The sequence below is a fragment of the Poeciliopsis prolifica genome, unplaced genomic scaffold (genome assembly GCF_027474105.1).
Source record: "Poeciliopsis prolifica strain line A6 unplaced genomic scaffold, Auburn_PproV2 SCAFFOLD002, whole genome shotgun sequence".
Taxonomy (NCBI): domain Eukaryota; kingdom Metazoa; phylum Chordata; class Actinopteri; order Cyprinodontiformes; family Poeciliidae; genus Poeciliopsis; species Poeciliopsis prolifica.
This window is the reverse complement of record NW_026562377.1, coordinates 11,731,789-11,748,911: the sequence shown is the minus strand read 5'-3', so window position 1 is coordinate 11,748,911 and position 17,123 is coordinate 11,731,789. Positions and strand designations below refer to the sequence as shown.

General features: G+C 37.1%; 1 long non-coding RNA gene across 1 annotated transcript; it reads right to left on the bottom strand.

Moving 5' to 3' along the window:
* Positions 1-7,100: 7,100 nt before the first annotated feature.
* Positions 7,101-17,106, bottom strand: LOC129373646 (uncharacterized). The gene is made up of 3 exons (XR_008607387.1): positions 17,026-17,106; positions 15,827-15,913; positions 7,101-7,569 (listed from the first exon to the last, which is right to left on the bottom strand). It is a non-coding gene; the product is annotated as an uncharacterized LOC129373646 (long non-coding RNA).
* Positions 17,107-17,123: the final 17 nt, after the last annotated feature.

The window sequence follows — 17,123 nt, the reverse complement described above, 5'->3', positions numbered from 1 at the left end:
CCGTTCCTCACGTTATCTCTTGATATCAAACATAACACATACACGAATAAACACAGGAAAGAAAAATAAACACAATATCTATGACATGAATGTGTAAATGATGTAGAAATTGAATAGGTTTTAAAGGTTAAACTCAAAGAGCAGACATAATTTGAAGTTAGCAGATTAGCATTGTGATTTAGCTAGCTCACTACTGAATACATATATTCACCATAAAGCACTTTCCTCACAAAAAAAGTAAAGTGACTACTGACGTGAAGACATAACGATCCTGTGTGGGGAGGTTTGATGCATATGACGTCATAGTCTTTATTTGTTCGTTCTTTTCCCCTAAACGTCACTTTGCACTTTTTCCTGGCAGAGCCAGTCGTTCTCTCTATCATTGCAGAAAACCCAAATCTCATCTTCAACCGAACTAATCATCATGCCAACTAGTCAAAGTTCAGCATCCGAGACCCAGATCATCATCGTGGAAGCCCTGATGCCTGCGGTCGACCCATTTGTCAAAAACCTCACCCCCAAGGAGAGGATGGGACTGGCAAACGGGAACCCTGAACCCAGCACCACCTCTGCTCTGCAGGAGACCTTTGGAACCATCTTGGAGCTGCTAACGTCCAACATTCTGCTTGGTGTCCACAAAGAAAGACGCACCATGAAGGACCTGAAGGCCGCCGTAGGGAACACAGTTCCTCAGACTTTTGCTAAAGTTATGGACATCAACAGAGACTTAAACAATGAACACACCCGGAACTTGAACCGACTGATTGTGCAACATCCACTGAAAATAAATAACAGCTTGGACTCAGAACATGATGAGAAGGTGGCTAGCATGTCCATCATCAGTCATATGGTTGATGAAACCATCTATATAATGCAGGACTTTTTGTATGGATCGTACCCACCTGAACCAGCCGACGTCAAAACCTGTGAGCCAAAGAAAAAGTCTAAAGGTCTGGCAGGAACAATTAAGAGATTTTTTAGAAATTCAATTGGAAAATATTCAGCAAAGGTGGCTCCAATAATAATTAATGAAGAACCGGAAACATCTTTGAGTCAAGACAAGGAGAACATCCAGGTGGAAGATGGCGAAATGTCTGCAGGAGAAGCTTCTCCAGCAGACAGCAATTCTGACACTGAAGGATGTGAAAAAGATTCTCAGCCGCCCACAGACAAAGAAACTCCGGCCATGGCAGACGTTGCCTGGACGTCCAGGCAACCCCAGAGCTTCAGGAAGAGGAGCCTGAGGTTGAGATCACACCCCTGGAGCCTTTCGTTCCTCTGAATATCACTGACATGGAGAACTCTGATCCAGAGACTCAGTCGAAGGAAGAGTCACAGGACGGACAAGGGAAGCCAAAACTGGATGACATCCAATCCGGGGGAGCTTCCTTTTGTCCAGTGTGCCTGTTGACTGAGAATCTGCTGGACAGCGATTCAGAGCTGGGGTCCAGCTCTGATGAATCCACCTCTGATGAAACCGACCATCAGATGTTGGCTTCGTCAGAGCTGGACGATGACGGCAATGAGGAATTTACAGATTCCCATGTTAGTGCTGATGAGGAACGAGAGGACCAGGTTTCAGATCTACCTGGACTGGCGGTTTTCCATCCGGTGTCAGAAACTGAGTCCATCAGGGAACCGGAGGAAGACCAGTCCGAAGAGGTGAAAACAGCCGTCAGATGCCTGGTCGGAGACGTGATTCAGAGGATGGCTGACATGTCAGTCCAGAGAGCCTACCCACGAGAATATTACCGTGACATCTGTGAACGGTTGACTGAGAAACTCTGGGCTGAAAACAAAGCCAGAGTCCTGAAAATGAGAACTGATAAGATCAGGCGGCGGGCGAAGGCCATCGTCCAGGACCTCATGAAGGAGTGCAACAGGGTGGACAACATCCTGTTTTTTCTGGAGGCAGGAACACCCATAATGGAGCGAAACGTCCTCATGATCATGGAAAACAGACTTCAGCCTCGATTGAAGACCTTCAGCTCCATGAAAAAGGTCATTTTAAATATGTTTGGTAGATAGTTTTTTTATACATGTTTAGTTGTTAGGTCTTTTTATACTTGTTCTTATTTAGTTTTTTGGTCTTTTTATACTTGTTCTTGTTTAATAGGTCTTTTTATACTTGTTCTTGTTTAGTTGTTAGGTCTTTTTATACTTGTTCTTGTTTAATAGTTAGGTCTTTTTATACTTCTTCTTGTTTAGTTGTTAGGTCTTTTTATACTTGTTCTTGTTTAATAGTTAGGTCTTTTTATACTTGTTCTTATTTAGTTGTTAGGTCTTTTTATACTTGTTCTTGTTTAATAGGTCTTTTTATACTTGTTCTTGTTTAGTTGTTAGGTCTTTTTATACTTGTTCTTGTTTAATAGTTAGGTCTTTTTATACTTGTTCTTGTTTAGTTGTTAGGTCTTTTTATACTTGTTCTTGTTTAATAGTTAGGTCTTTTTATACTTCTTGTTTAGTTGTTAGGTCTTTTTATACTTGTTCTTGTTTAATAGTTAGGTCTTTTTATACTTCTTCTTGTTTAGTTGTTAGGTCTTTTTATACTTGTTCTTGTTTAATAGTTAGGTCTTTTTATACTTCTTGTTTAGTTGTTAGGTCTTTTTATACTTGTTCTTGTTTAATAGGTCTTTTTATACTTGTTCTTGTTTAGTTGTTAGGTCTTTTTATACTTGTTCTTGTTTAATAGTTAGGTCTTTTTATACTTCTTCTTGTTTAGTTGTTAGGTCTTTTTATACTTGTTCTTGTTTAATAGTTAGGTCTTGTTATACTTGTTCTTGTTTAGTTGTTAGGTTTTTTTATACTTGTTCCTGGTTAGTTGTTAGTTCTTTTTATACTTGTTCTTGTTTATTTTTTTGTTTTTTTTATACTTGTAACCAATAAAAAAATCTCCTCTTCAGTTCAACCTTATGAGTGGAGATACATTGTTGATGTTATCATTATAAAATAACTTGCAATTAAGTATTTGGTAAGATCAATGTCATTTGCACAGGTGGTGGAGCGTTGTTGTTAGCACCTGCTCAAAGTAATTAAAAAAATTACTTATAATGCAACTTAGATACTTTCCAAATCAAGTAGTGAGTAATCTAAGTTACCTTTTTAAAGTAACTAAGCCATCACTGCTACTAAGCCAGAGGCCTGAAAGTATTTTAAACTGGTAATAGTTTTTAATGCTGCCTATTATGCAACCATACATCTTTGAAAAGCATTAGTAGAGCTGCCTTCACAACCAACAACAATGCAGCAAGTGGTTCTGGATGGTAAAGTCAACAACAAAACACTTCACAGTGGTAAAACCAGCTGACCAATCGTGCTGAGCTCTGTTTGGGTTGCTAGGTGACGGGCTGGGCTTTGCTGGGGTTGCTAGGTGACGGGCAGTGCCTACTGATTTGTGACATTAAATTGTGGAAGCCATTGCACCACAGCAACTTACATCCACAGTTTTTCTTACCTCTTCCTTTATACAGCCAATCAGCACATGAGAAAATGAATGCTGCTCCTGGATTGGCTGCCAATAGCGTATCAAGTAGCATTGGGAAGCTAATCATCTTAGCTTCCTAGGCTGCATTTTTTTCTTTAGAATATTTTAGTCAAGCAGGACAAAAAAAGCAAATAGATGATTTTTTTTTCAAATAATTACATTTCACAGAAAAAAACTACTCAAGTTGGGATTGATGGGGTCCACTGTAGCTCTGATTTTCTCAAAACTCTAGAAATTGTATGATCTAATTAATGCTGTCAAACTTGTTTTTTTTTTTTTTTTTGAAAAGAGAAACATCCAGTTGTGGGCAATCCAGGAGTATCATTAATTTTCATTGGATAGTGTCTATGGTAGCGCAAACACAAAGTATATTTAACATTCAAGCTATTAAAATATGCAGTTATAAGCATTGCTCATTTCTTTTATTAAAATCAGAATTTATTAACCTTACTAGGATCATTATATACATGTAATAATGTATATACATGTATATACAGTGGCGCTCATTTGAATTTGAATGTTTAGCACACTTAGCTTTTCCGAAATTAAAACACAGCGCTAATTTAATTGACCGCTTTGTAAACTTTTAACAGAATAAAATTTGACATTTGTGTTAAAATTTCGTACTTGAACAAACCAACCAAAATTAAGCCTATATCCAGCTTCTAACAAAAAAATACACCTCCAATGAATATTATCAATGCGCTAATCTTTACATTAACTTTAGCAAGTCTTTTTATTTGTTTAAGAGACAACTGAACTCAAAATAGTTTGATTTCATCTAAAAAAAAACCTCAAGGATTTCATAAAAATGAAACAAAATTTGCCTGTTGCTATTTTCAAGACATTTTATCAGAGAAGCAAGATTAAAGTATCTCAATTAAAAACATTTTGCAGAAACAACTGTGTTAAGATTGCTTAGTAAAAAAAACAAAAATACAACATCTATTATTTAAGGTACAAGCTGTTGTGATTTTACCGTATTCATACAGGAAACTCTGGAAACCACAGCAGCCGGTATGTACCTGTAGTTTAGAGACATTTTCGTTTTTTACAGTGTTCATTAATTTTTTGTAAATGTCTTATCCAGGCATCATTTTCTAAAGATGAAAAGGAATAAACTACTGAAAAATTTATTTCTGGCCACAAAATATTTAAAAATTACTGTTTAAAAAAAGCCTTTGTTGCATTGGTGCATAGAAAATGAAAGCAGTGTTTGAATACCTTAGTAGACTTTTTTCTTTTATTTTTTACTTAAACTTGATGAACAGATGAACACAACACCTTCAAGCAGATGGAAATGATATTTTGACTGCTTTTTTTTGACTTTCCCATCATGCCACAGCTGGAAGTGATTTCCAGGTGCAGCCTTAAGATGAACCCAAACCATTGTTGAAATGTTCCTTTAACCTAAAGGCATGCAGTTGCAACCTGTGCAGCTGTTTCTGAGCTCAGAATGTGATGCTCATTGATCATAATGTGTCCACCTCCTCTGTTCTTGAAGGTTGAACACTCTGACCTCTCCCCCATCTCTCACCCCATGGTAAACCCCCTGATTGCCCGCTGGCCTCTGAGACACCATAATCCCCTTCAATCTGAACAATTAGGAAATTAAGTCACTCAGGATTTAGGATTCAATGGAGGGATTAAAAGTTGGCCGGTATGTACACGGGGGTATGAACTCAGGTTAAAGGTCGTTAGTTCTAATTAGAAAATGAGAAATGTAAAGCTCCTGACTCTGATGTTTAGGGTCAAATTATTATTTATGTTGGCTGAAGCTCACAGATTCGATCGAGCACTGATATCATGTTTGACACAATTTGTGATTACTTCCCACAGTCCCTGTCACAAAGTGCAGATGTCGTTCAACTTTTGCTTTCTGGGCTCCTGTCTGCTTCAGGCTGAATTCTATATGACTGAAGCAGAGCAGCTCTTAGGATGTAACATATAGGATAACTTACTTTGAAATTAAGCTCACATAAATAATTTACACATCTTGCCAAAGGCATGTGTTTGAGAGGTGATGGGTGGAGAGGCACCCACATATGCAGTACTTTACTTTCCCTCCTTTATTTGCATACCCTGTTTCTATGCCTGGAGGCAAGCTCAGAATTATGACTCACAACACTGAGGCAAACAATGAAAATGTCAATGCATTTTCTGGAACCCAGAAGAAGAAGTGCATTTGATCTATGAGAAACTCTGTGAATAATTTTATTTCGTGTAATTTAAGTAAAGTTTATGTAATAGATTGTTTTGTTGCCCCCTACTGGTAAGAAATACCAATATACCAGTTCCAGGTATAGTTCTGAGTAGGCCAGTTTATTGCTTGGTGTTAGCTGAAAAGCAGTATTGCTGTGGCTGTATGTTTTCCTGCGTTCCACAATAAAAAGACATCTCTGCGTGATCTTTCTAACCAAGAATAGTTTATTCTAAGTTTTTAATCTGAAGTCCTGAATGAAATAGAAATGTTTGCAAACAGCTTAATGGAGGAGCATCGTTGTGATGAGGTGCTGAAAGAGAAGGGTCAGAAATTGGGTCTCTGTTTCTTCATGTTTGATATTTACAGAAATTTTATAATAACTGAAGGAAGCATAGCTACTCGATTGTGCTGTAAAAGAGCACTATGTGCCTGCAAAATAACCAATATCACCCTTTTAATACTTTGAAGAACATTTTTTCTGCAATTAGTGTTGCATTAATAATTATTCTGTTCTGTACATTTTGCCATCTGGGTTCTCATTAATTAAGACACCTGAAGGATAAAAGTATGGACCAGATTTCAGATTCTCAGTTGGATTTAGGCATAGGCTTTGACTGGTCCACTCCAATAGATGAATGTGATCTGATCTAAATTCTCCAATTGCAAGGTTGTACTGATGGATGGTGAACCTCTGTCTAAGCCTCAAGTCTTTTGCAGAGTCAAACAGTGACCAGTTTTCTTGACCCTTGACCTCTCCCAGCCCCCCAAAAAAGAAATGAAAAGATTCTTCGCCCATCATGATTCAGCTTTCACAATGCTTCATGTTTTTTTGTTTTGATTTATTTAAACAATGACGCTGCAGGTTTAAAGTTCACTGGCTACTCCTGAGTTCCTCTTCTTTGTTCCTAACTGGATTCGTTTGTAAATGTGATGTGTGATTATAAAGTACTTGTTTTAAATTTTTGTTCTTGGTTTGTTTTCAGCATGATTAATTGAATGGAGGTGTTCTAAATAGTTTCAGGTTTGTAAGAGCCGATGCATAGCCCTGAGGAGTGCCTCTATGAATGTTTTTAGAAAGAATGGGGTCGCACTTAGGAGTTCAGTAAATTCCAGTGAGGTAGTGTGATAGGATGCCATCTGGGAAATTTCCTCATCGCTAAATACTCCACAGTCAGCTGCTAGTGGTATTAGTGAAAGGGGCTTGGTATGACAGCAACACAGCCATGAAGTGGTGGGCCATGAAAAATCCTGGAGTGGAGTCAGAAGAGAGTTAAGAGTTGAAGACCTTTTCTAGATGAGATTGAACACCATGCAGAGAGCTTCATGGACAGGTTTCCATGACCGACTGACTTCACCAAGTACAACGCAAAGCGTCAGATGAGGTGTAAAAGACACTGCTAATACATACAGCAACGGAGATACAATCTCTAGAATGACAACTCACGTCTCTGTGCAGCAATATAATGGAGGAGTCTGGGTGTGTCAGTTTCCAGGAGAACTCCACTCGTCTGACTGCATTGTGACAGATGAGTATAAGGGGGATTTTGGCCCGGCGCACTTTCAGGGGTCCGGATGGCCCTTTCTGAGAATGTTAATCTTCTGACTTTGAGAGACAATTTGGAGATGACCTCTCTTTGTTCTGACATGACTGTGGTAATTTTTTTTTTTTTTTTGCTTTATCATCCCATAAACTAAACTTGGTTTAGAAACTGTGAAATAGTTTGATCAAATCCATAATTTTATAATTTAAAGTTTGATTTTGTTTCCTATATTCTGTATACTTTCCATACATGCATTGTTCATACCTGCTTCTTCTCTGAGCGTTGCGCTGGGGTTCTGGGGTCCATCACCAGCAGTCATGAGTCAGTCCATCACAGGGCAACTTAGAGACACAAAGGACCATATCTCAGGTTAAGTTCAGTATTCAAATGACCTGTAGTTAAGTCTTTTAATTCTATTTTTTTCATTTGTTTCTTAACATTGTTACTTTTTCCTTATGTGAAGCTCTTCAGTCAACATTGTTGTTTTAAAATGTGCTATATAAATAAATTTGACATTTATAACAGTCTTGTTTTTTTATCTGTTGGAGGAAGCTGGACTACCTTGAGAGAACCCACTTCTGCAAAGGAAGAACATGCAGAAAGATCCCAGGCCAGAATTTGAAGTCAGGATCTTCTTTCAACAGTGCTGTGCTACTCTGGTGCCCCTTTTGTGTTTACCTTTTTGTTATTCATTTTAACATTAAGCATCTTTGCCTAAAACACACACACGCACAAACGCACGCACGCACAAACGCACACACACACACACACACACACACACACACACACACACACACACATTTTCTTCATCTTTTTACATTGAAAAGTTATTTTTTTTTTAAAAATCTTATGCATTCACCAAATTCAGTGCAGTTTATTGTTACCTTCCTCAGAGTTAAATCATGATACACATTCATTCATCTTTCTTGTTTTGGGCTTTCTTTTTTTAGCTATTTAAATTTATCTTGTTCAATTACAGAAGTAAGGCCACCTATCTTTTCACATTTCATGTTTCACCCTCATGTTGAGTAGAAGTAGAGCAAAGTATTTTTTTAATGTTTTTTCAGAGGTTATTCTAACAGAATAATGTTGCTTTCCATCCTACTTGTTGTAGTTTTTTTTTCCCCAAAGGCAATAAACCAAAAGGTCAAAGTAAATCACCAATATCCACCCACTCCAACTCAACTCTCCAGTAGTCAATGGACTGTAAGAAGCAGTAAACTGTGTGTCACTGTAAAATTGCTGACACAGGAGATTCAAGGATTTCTCCAATGAGCATGAAAGAATCAAAACAACGCTCCAGGAATGTTTTTAATGTGGGAACAACATTATTACATTTTATGAAGCTCAAAAAAGACAATTTTACATCACACCTCACCCCCTTTAGAATATGATTTTGACCTACATTTCCCCAAGAATCTGTTTTTCTTTCTAAAAATGTCTCTCTTCATAATGTGGGTCACAATTTCCTTGTCAAAACGAATGGGGAAAAGCAAGCAAATCTGCTGAAAGATCTGGATTAACATCCGACCACACACATGCAGATAGGAGGACTCTAATCAGTTTTCCACATCATTTTCTCTTATCCTTTTCATCACACATTCTTGTTCATACCCATCTTTTTGGATAACATGACATATCATGGCAGATTCAAACTCTAAAAGACCCAAAGTCCAATCATTATGGACAAAGTTTTGTCCATAATTCTCCTGCAAAACATGCAGATTCAGTCAGAGTTTGGCATGTAAGCATACAGCATTGTTTCCATGCAAACACATGTGGATTTATGAATTACCTCACATCCTTCTCTCTCACCTTTTATGGATAATCCCTCAGGGCAACTGGTTGAACAAGTAAGAATTTCGTTGTTTGCTTTAGTCTGTGCTGTAATTCTACTCTGTGAAGCAATGATTCTGTCTCACTCAGGATTATAAGCTAAAAAATATGTTCGTCAGCAACTCCTTCATTCTGCATTCAGGCTAATAGGTGTAAGTCTTTGTAACAGTTTTAAGGCTCCGGCGTCACGCACTTTGGACTTGTTCTTTTGGAAACGATTTATCAGTGATTTAAAAAATATTGAGAGCCTCTTTTTAATTCTCTGGTTTAAACATGTGGTTGCACAGATTTAACCGAAGCTGTTCAAAGGTGAAGAAGGGTGAAGCAACACAAGGTTGCTAAAAACAAAGCTAATAACAATGAAACTAACAAGGAAGAATAATAAAAAGCTCTAACTGCAAGACTTTAATGCAGACTTAGTGACCCAGAAGGGTCACTCTGTGCTGTAGTTCCTTAAGTAAACTTTTCAGTTCTGGTGTTATGAGGTCATGCACTTGAGCAGCTTTCTTAGGGCATGTGAAGGAGATTCACAAATGGATCCACTGTATGTAATGGTGGTCATCGGATGCTTTTCTGCAGTCATCATTTGCTTCACATTGAGTGTTTGCCTCTGAAACGTTCATTACTTACTGACACAATTGTGTCTGTTAACTTAAGAGAACTAAGACTACAAATTATGAGCCAGCAATGACATTACAGAAAGACTTCCCAAAATTGATGAAAAAGTTTTTCAGAAACTGGTCTGTGAGGCACCCAATGACCAACGTCAATGAAGGAGCAGAAGAAATTTCTGTTTGTGTCAGGACTAAGAAGTCATGTCAGGAAAATAAAAGATGGGAGGAAAAGAAACAAAAATAACTCTGTGCGAGAGTTTAATGCTAATTTATTTTTATTGCAGCCAAACATGTATGCATTTCTGCTTTAATCTTAATCTGTATGTATTTTTGAGAGACTTTATTGCAGCAACAACAGACACACCGTGGGATCACAATCCTGCAGGCACCTCTGATGTAACTTTGACTAACAACAGTATTACTGTGCATCAGATTAGCTGAGGGGCTGAATTTGTATTGCTGGCAACATGCATTGCTCTGTGTCATTTTAAAGCTTTTCCCCCTCAGGAGAGTGTCGTAATGTGTTTTGGAAACTGAATGCAGTTGTTATGGGAGTCAAAACTTCTGATTCAAAGCTTAAACAGGGAAATCTTTTCAGATTCTCATCCTGCTTCCTTATAATGTCAACAGTTTTATTGTTATAAGGAAGTTGGAAAACTAAATACGATGTGGAGCATCTTCCCAAACATGTCTTTGCTTGTTAAAAGAGTAGATGTTTTTACACAAATATGGAATTTCAATCAGTTTTTTTTGATAACATCTGCAGAGTATGTGTAAAAAAATTTTGCATATATATAGCTGTTTGCAGACAATTGTGGTCCCTAACTTCTGCAAATACGAGAGTCCAGTGTAGAATCGATTTTCTGAAGGCATCAGAAGATTCTACAGGGAACATTAGAAAACTAACAGCTTATAAAAAACCAAGAAACTGACCAGACAAGTCAGGGATAAAGTTGCAGAGAATCTTGAAGCTGTTAAAGTATAAAACTACATCCAATAATTGGAAAGATTTTTGCACAACTACACCTCCAGCATGACGGCCACTGCTGGGCTGAAAAAACAAACAAGTACCTCTGCCCATCAGTCTGTGTCAAGGGATTGTCTCACATGACACATCTGGCTGCTGCTTCAGCCTCCAAAAAAAGAATTCACACCCAGTTACAAGTATTCACACTCCATAAAAAAAAGAAAAAGTTATTCTGGGAACCCCTGCTGGTTTGATTGCCCTAAATTGTTAGTTTATTTCTGCTTCGAGTGATCTCATGTCCTGAACGTGCATAATCTTGAACTGCTTTTTTCTGAATCGATCAATGAGCAAGAAGTGGGTCATTCAATGAAAAAGATAGAACAGAAATTAAATCAAACCTTATATTATATGAGCAAAGAGTGGAAACACAGCGATGTGAGGATAATTTGGTGCCTGTTGTTTCTGTTCATCAGTATGCTCATGGGTTACTTGTTCACTGTAATATAAATCTATCGAACATGCTTGATTAAAATTTATGAGAAGGGTGAAACTGGTGATCAAGCACGCCTCAACACATAAGCCGTACTTCATGATAAAAAAATGCAATCAAATCAAGTCCAACTCTACTCGGGAACATTTTTGTGTGAACAGGACAGAACCGCATCCTTAAAAAAACACTTACAGTGGCATTTCCATGCTTTTTATAGAAGTCAAACATGGGGAAATAAATGGTGCGGGTCAAAGCTAACAAACTAGAGAGTGTTTCTGTGGAAATGAGGCCCACTAAACCAGAAAAGATACATAAGGTTCATAAGTATATTTCACAATTTCACTTTCATTCTTGTCAGGTTCAACTGAACCAATCCGTTGTACCTTTTGTTGCTCTTGGGAAGCCCTTTTTTTAACGAGTGCTGAGAGATATTAGGTCAGATTGTTTGTTGATCATGCCCTCTTGAACCCCACAAGTCTTTGCTGAAGGCCAGAGGTCTCTCAGGTTTAGCAGCTAAAAGTGACCACTGGCCAACCCCCTCCTACCAGACCCCAAAAATACAACCTGCACAATGTCCGCGTTGTTATGGAGGTGGTTTACTGAAAGTGGAGCAGGCATGTTGGACTGGGACAGGCCACAGTACAGTCTGGCAGTCTTTGCCCTCAGACCAGAGCAAATAAACTCAACCAGCTACACAAACAGATTGGATGGGTCTGGGAAAGCCCATGTGCAACATGCTCCTAAAGAGGGAGCATCTAAGTATAGAGGGTTTGTCAGGGCTGATATTGCAACAATGTTGTCACAGGAGCTGTTTCCAGATGTATGGAAATAGGAAAACTGCTCTGTTTAGCTATAGCAAAACATTTTTGATGTTGAATGAATTTAAATGAAACTATTATATGAAATATGAACAAGTAACACAACTTATGACATGACTGTATTAATCCAATCTAGTTTCTATACTGTTTACATGAACCAAATCAGAGTCTGATGACATCTTATCAGCCTCTTCATGCCATACATCTGTATCTCCTGCTGCTGTACTGTATGTCAACTAATCTTCTATTTCCCATCTACTCTCTTGTATCTGAGGAGAGCACGAGTTTGTTTTTGTCACAGACCTTATGGGGCACTACTATGGGGCAGATGCTATGTAACCATGTAATTCAATGATTAGTGAGTTATGGCATTGGAGTAATACATTAGAGTTATTTTCCATGTCACTGTGAATGTGCTTTGAAGGAATGGAGTTGGGCATGCTGCCTGGTCCTACAAAATGACGCAGAGGTTGAGAATAAAGCACCCATAAAAATAAAAACAAGGAAAATGTGATATGAGGTTGTTAGAAACCTTTGTATAACTTTGAATTTACTGTTATTTTTCTCAGTTTTTCTTCTTTCTGGATAAATACTCCCTTGTTAATTACAAAAAAGGAAGAAAAATAGACATATGATTTTTGATTGTTTTGTTGAAAACACTGAATCGAGGTTAGAGCAGTGCACCAGTGCCAGTGTAACTGAACAGTCCCTTAGCATGACGTTACCACCACCGTGCAGGACATTTGGAACAGTGTTCTTAGCTTTGAAAGCCTCACTTTGACTTTTTCAAACATACTTCTAGCCTTTGTGTATTTTAATTGACAATGTCAGATTTGGTGCGGTCAACTTTTTTTTGGCACACACTTTATCTTGTTGAGGTTGAATTTGCATCCGAACAGATGGCAGCAGCAGTGGTGATGGTTGAAACTTGGACAGAATCAGATATTTCAGTTGGAAAAGAGTCCCAAACATAAGCAAAACCTGGATTAGGATAAATCTACCTAACACTGAGTTTCTGAAATGGCCTCCTCAAACCCCCAACTTTAATTGTGGTCACAATTTGGCATTGATCTGAGGGTCAATGCATGAAAAATCAATCAGTTTACATGAAATAAATTAATTCTGCTAAAACAAGTGATCAGATATCCATTCATGCTAGAAACTTGTAAAAACTTGCAGTAAAAGTTGTATTAAGGTCCAATGCATCTCCCACACAGCTCCACCAGACTAGTGGAAAAACAGCAATTAGCAAACATCTGGTGGAAGTGTGAGTCTCCTGAGCTCCTCAGAACAACTGTAAACGCCATCAGCGACAATGTTCTGAAGGACGATTGTCAGAAAATAGTCCGTCCGTCCGTCCATCCATCCATCCATCCATTCATTCATTCATTTTCTTGGGTTCATCCAGGGTCGGGTCGCGGGGATAGGAGCTTAAGAAGGGAGGGCCCAGACTCATCTCTCCCAAGCCACTTGTTCCAGCTCCTCTGATGATATCCCAAGATGTTCTCAGGCCAGCTGAGAAGCACAGTCTCGGCTGGCCTCCAGCTATTTGTTTGTTGAACATTTCCTCCACCTTTCCCCCCGAAAAACAACAGATAAATGCATAAATAGTCCAAAGTTACAAACTATCCACTTTTTAGCCAGCGGTGGATATGGCTCATGTGTTGAGGTTAAACCCCAGAAAAGCTGAGCGCTAAACCTTTGTTCAGTATTATAAAAAATTTTATTATAATGAGTGTTTGGTATGTGTGCATGCTTTATAATGATTTCTCGGACGGTTTTATGCTCTGTTTGTAAAGGACCCAAAGACAGAGTTCTTACCCACAAATTTCGAAAACACTTTAAACAGCATGTGCAATAAATAAAACCAACCTATAAAGTGTTTAGGTCAGGCTGTAAAAAACTGAAATCCAGAAATGAACTTGCAGAAATAAAACTCAAAATGACAGGGGAATAATTTGATAATTTCATTTTACTGGTCTTTTAAAAGTAAAGGGGTTTTTCGACTTATGAAATAAAATGAAATGACATCAGACTCATAAATTGCTTTTCAGCACCCTCAAAGGTGCTTTACGATCTTTAGTATATGAGAAAACAAAATATTTTTTACCCACAATGTGATAAAAATACATGTAAGATTAGACTTATACATTTTCTAAGTTCTTTTGCTAATATTACTTATATCAAAAGATTTAATAGGCAAATGCATCATTTGAAGATCCTCTGTGAAAACAGTACAGAAGTAAATACAGAATTTAAAATGAATCTTTCAAGACCAGGCATAGATGAGTTTCTGATATCCAAGTATATTTCAGGACAAGTAAGGAAGTTTAAAAATATACATGATCACAAAAATATGGGCTGCTATGATGCCCATATTTAGCACTTGCCACTCTCATTAGGAAATTGTTTGAAAACTACAGAAAGCAAACTATAAACTTAGGCTGACATTTTAACCACTGAAAATCAGCTTCTGCAAATAGGGACGTTATTCTGTGCAATAAGCGCTTCACAACTGCAAGTAAAATTAGAAGTTACTTATTCAACACTTTTGCTTTAGTTCCTGTACTGAAATCGTAACAGACATATGACAACGATGTGAAAAAAAAATTATGTAATTTTAACAGCAGTGAAAAATATTGCAACTTTTCTTTAAATTAAAACTACTGGATAATTTGATGCACTTTAGAATTTTTTTATGTACTGTCAAAATTTAAAACTCTATTTTACTGAAGTGCATGACGTGATAATTCATGAACTGAAGACAATATTTCTCAACCTTTGGCTCCTCCATAAAAACTTTTTAAGACAGTGATGCCACATAACATGGTCAAAATGAAATACATGCAAAATTGTACATATATCAATGAGTCAGTCAAAAGAGGACAACTTTATGGCCCTTTTCTCTGTGTTTGTATCATGCGCTTATCTTGTGACAAACTGTCCCACAGCTGAATGTAACGTAGAGTGATTGCCTCTGCAGATGAATTAACCTCTCGTCTTCAAGTGACCGCAAAGGAGTCGCTGCAGAGAATAATGTAGTTAACAGAGAATGGGAAAAATCAGGTAAAAAAGCAGATAGAAGCATAATCAATTTTCAGATTCATTCAAACGAGGTTGTGAAGCGTTAGCAGTCGCTGGTTGAACAGATAGTCACATGGAAGGTGAGTCACTGTCTTAATATGAGATGTTGAAATCCTATGACGGCAGATATATTAAGTTGGCAACAAAAGATCCAGATATGAAATGTGTCACAACACGCTCCACCCTCTTCCTTGTTTCTATCAAAACATCAGTTGTTTCTGTCTTTAGTGGTAATCTCTTAAACTCTTCGACTTCATTGACTCAAACCATGCGTTTAAAATGGGTGTGCCCTGTCATTGGAAAAAATAACTGCAATGAAATTACAAGTTATATTGTGTCCTTCCAGTGCAGCCAGAGAAAATTGCAATAATTAGAGATTTAACCTTCAAAGTAATCAAACTGGCTGAAATGAGCTGGAAAATGAAGATTACAGGTAATTGTGAAGGATACATTTACTTCTCAGGAACATAAATCATTCACAGCTATTATGACAAATCATTTACAAGAGTTGTAAATTGCAAAAAAAAAAAAAAAAAAAAACTAGTTTGAAACTTCTTCATGGGTTTGGTTTTGTGACACACCTTTAACCAAAGGCATAAGTCACAAACGTAAAGTGTCTTTGTTTTCAGGGAATGACTGGATGCATATCAGCTTCATCAGATTTATCAGGATGTTTGTTTTAACTTGGTGACTACAGCGAAGCAGAATCTGCCTGTTGCCCTGTCAGCCAACATTCCCTGATTTCTCAAACTCATATGATTAATCATAATAAGTCTTCTGATGACTCACTCAATTGGACTCAGCTGAAGTGTTGATCTGCATGCTTACAGGGTGAATGCTTCTCACTTTACAACACAGGCGAGTTGAAAAAGCTCCCTAGCCAAATATAGAAAACATGTTGTTAAAAATACAAGGAACAAATATGTAGTCATATTTAGTAAATTTGAAATTGTGCAAAAAGTGCATTTTTTTCCATAAATGATATCCACTATATTAGCATGTATTGAATAATTACAAATATTCTCTTTTTAATTTGAATTAATCATTATGATATTCCATTGACTTCCTTCAAATCCAGACTCATAATCCACTTGTTTAGAATAGTTTTTGAAACATAATAAATAACACATTGATAAACATTTTGATATGTATTAATGCCACCAGACAAATGTTTTGCTTCAATTGTTGATTGTGTCTCATGACTTAGTACATTTGTACATTTCTAAGATGTAACACACTTTGAACTGCCTTTATGGTGATATGTGAAAAACAAATAAACTTGATATGTATGTAGTTTTTATTTAATCCTACACAGTCATGTTAATAAGATGAACCTAAAAGTATCCTTTGAAGGAAACAAGCTATAATGACATATTAAGCACAAATTTCTTTAAACCCAATTTTTCTTTTTAAAATATGTTTAATGTCTCATGGAAGGTTTTGATTCTAAATGGAATTTTTTCATTAGCTGTAAGTGAAAAAAAAAATCCTCAGAATTAACAGATATAAAGGCTTTCAAGCTTCCATCTATGTGTAATTATTCCATATAATATGTTTCACTTTGTGATAAGTTCTTAAAATATTTGGTCTTTTCAGTAATATTTCAATCATTGAATTCGTCCCCCTTCCATACATTGGATGGATGGAAATGAGCGACATCAAGCTCAGGGTAATGGAAATGTATGAGGAAAGTAATTCAAATGATGGCAGCCATTTTCAGTTTATCGTGCGCTTTCTCGTGAACTTTTTTCCCCCTCAGATAATCACAACCGGAAAGAAACGCTTTTACTGTGTAAATTGAGGAGAGCTGCAAAAGCAGAAGCTTTGATGAAAATAAATGAACAGAAGCAATGCTGTTATTTTGAATTTCATCTGAAAAAAAAATATTATCAATAAATGTATAATGTCTCCTTTCACCAATATAAATATTTTTATTTGAAAATAATAAAAAAGTTACTTTAATGTCAGAGTTTTTTTTTTTTACTAACCTTTTCCGACAAAAAAAAGCCCTTTTCCGACTACCGGGTGTGACGCTTACCGGAAGTGACGACAGTGAATGTTTAACTTTTTAGCCATTTAAAATTAA